Below are 3,035 nucleotides of genomic sequence, written 5' to 3'. Positions count from 1 at the left end.
TCCCGCCGCCCCGCCTTACCGCAGGGCGCATGCGCCAACCGGCCACGCGTCCTCACCCGCCTCCCAGGGCGGTGGAACCCCGCCCCTGCCGCCAAGCGACCAATAGGAGCTGAGGAACGCCGTGACTGGCCGAACGCGGCGAGTATAAAAGGGGCTCTGAGGGCGAGGGGCGCTTTAGGCGTTCTCCCAGTTGCGGGTGATGTTTTCTGGTCAGCACCTGCCTGGGAACTGGTTTACATGGTGTGCGATGACAAACTAGGCCTGTGAGAAACTAAGGAAAACAAGCTGGGAAAGTAGAAGTTGAGGCTGATCGAAGAAGCGCCTCAAGCACTGACAAGACAGAACGATGAGTGATGGGTGGGTGGTGTGGAGGTCGAAGCTGATAAGGCTGCCCAAATAACACAGGGTGTGGCTGGAGGAGGGAGTCCTGTGAGACATAACAGCTCTGCTCTGGGGCACCTGGCCGAATTTCAAGGGCCATCTGTCCAGTGAGTGACCTTTACTTTGTTATCCATGAAATGTATATTAAAGATAACATCCCTCAATATGCTAATGAGAGATAGCATGATTATGCTAATTACATCATCTCATGAAACACCTTACTCCTCCCCATACATGGGATATGTAGGTATTTGGGTTGACCTAGGGATGGACCCAAGGAAAGCATGTGTAAATCAAGGTGGGGGAAAGAAAGAGGGGGCCCTGGAGAATGCAGTGAAGGGAAGAAGCCACCTGCCTCCTGCAACCATCCCTGGTGGGATCAGCACAGGAACCCAGACCGATGATCTGTATTTCCCTATTCCCTCTATCTCCCTCCTTTCCTTTTACCATTAAGAAATGCAAGGCATATTGTATTGCTCACCACAACTTGCTATATACTTAGCCAATTATCATGTGTTCAATTAGTACATTGTGGGTAGTTAATTAATGTTTGGATTTGGAGACTTGTGGTCTGCTCCATTGGGAATTTATGAATCTGAGTCACTTGTCCCCCTCGTCTGAGCAGGACGTGACACATGAGGTTAATGTTTTGCCTGCTTAATCAGGCAACCTCAGCATGGAGGAGTTTATAGTTCTGTTTTGCGGGGTATCCCTGAGCTCCTGTAGGGGGGTATTGGCTAAACTAGAAATGGCAGGGGAGCAGAAGAAAACTCTGCACTACTAGTTTTACCTCTCTGTAACTTTCTTGTTCAATACTCTTTCTGGATGCGCTGTATGAGTAGAAGGATTCACTGTAGGCTATGTCAGTACCCCTGGCCTTGTAGTGCTGCTCTGCCTTATCTAGGCTTGCATGGGACTGGTTAAGCTGAACAATGAGCAGATCTGTGCTGATCCCTCAGCCATAACTAGTGCCGATCCTCCTTTCATAAGCCTCTTTTCTAACCAATGTATGTTCCTTGTAAGTCTAATGCAATACTTCTTTGCTTCTTTGTTTCGTCCTCATGTTTTAGTTTTCTTTTTAAAAGGGACTATTTATCATATGTGTGAGACTTGCAGCAGTTGGGATTTGAAAGTGGAGTCATCTGATATCCTTGATTTATGAGGAACATAGAACTGAGCAAAAACTTGTTATTCATGTCGAGAGAAGCATTTCTGCTGCACATATGGATGAAGCAAGAGAGGCTGTGCTAGACTTTCTTTGCACTGAGTATGTTCCCACGGTCTGAGCTGCTGCTGTAAATCTGGAAGAAATGCCTGTGACTTAAAACCGATCATGTACAAAGGAGATAATCAGCTGTCTTGTGCTGAAATGGGAGTGCAAAATATAGCTACTTTCTGTGGAGTTTCTTCTAGAAAAAAGGAAAAAACAGTTTTTTACTAGGAGCTGTCATAGTAACCCATCATACTGTGCCTTACAGAACTGAAACCAGGAAGGCTGAGATTACTTGGTAAAACTGGGGTTTGGTGCATGTGGATGCATGGCCACACAGGAAACACCTAAAAAATACAGGATTGTGAAACAAGAGATGTGAGCACAGGAAGAAGGGTTAACATAGCATTTGAATATTCTTTCTTCTCTGCCTTCTGCATTTTACTGCTAAATTGCCTTCTTATTCACAGACTTCTGTACTATGGGATCAGTTAGAGAGATAATTTGCTTTCTGTCAAGTGCTTGCAACTTGCTGCAAACTGCTGACTGTAATAGCTGGTACCAAGTTAATACCTGATTGTACATGAAAGACACCCAGATGTTTCACAGTATGCATCCTCAGTAAATTAAATGTGAGCAGTGTGCTTCCAAATGTGTTTTCCAGTCTCCTTATTGGATTTTTTTGTCCTTCAGCATTTTCATTATGGCAGTGCTCTCCACAATAACATCTTTTCTAAATAGCTTTATCCTTCAGGTCAACAGGTAAAAAAAAAATAAAAATTGAAGACACTCTATTAAGAGAGTAATTGAGATTATAGATTTTTAGAATTCTCTACTTATAAAATGTGGTAGAGGTTAAATATATGCTCCTCAATTATGCTGTTGGGAAAAAAAGGGATATAATGAAACCTACACATGCTGGGTAAGAACTTTGTTTCAAGGGTGTTTTCTAGCCAAGGTATTGCAGAACTATTTCTGATACCACTTAATTTACATACATATACTGAAAAACAGGGCTTTAGTAAACACTCATTTTAATACTGTAATGTTTTCTACTTTTTACTACACCAGTTTGAATTACAGTACTACAGGCCTGCATTAATTCTTTCCCCTTGTGAAAAAGACAGTGTTCCTTTTATAAAAGGTGAATAGTGATACAGCATCATCAGTGCATCTAGCCAGGCATATATAGAACTGGAGATAATGGCTCCCCTGTGCTTCAATTACAGGTCACATTTCTCCTGGGGAGAAAGAATGATACATGGAGGAGTTATCTACAAATTCTCAAGATAGTTGGGAGAAAATCTGAATTTCTTTTTTGGAACAGAATCCTTTCCATACACAAAAAAATGTCTTGCAGTATAAATCTATGTGAAAATGTAGATTCGAAAGAAATAATTCTCATTTCATATGTTTGAAGTTGAAGAGAGGTTGTATAACTGTG

The sequence above is a fragment of the Athene cunicularia genome (genome assembly GCF_003259725.1).
Source record: "Athene cunicularia isolate RWA chromosome 1 unlocalized genomic scaffold, athCun1 chr1_part1, whole genome shotgun sequence".
NCBI lineage: Eukaryota > Metazoa > Chordata > Aves > Strigiformes > Strigidae > Athene > Athene cunicularia.
Note: the sequence above shows the minus strand (reverse complement) of the source record.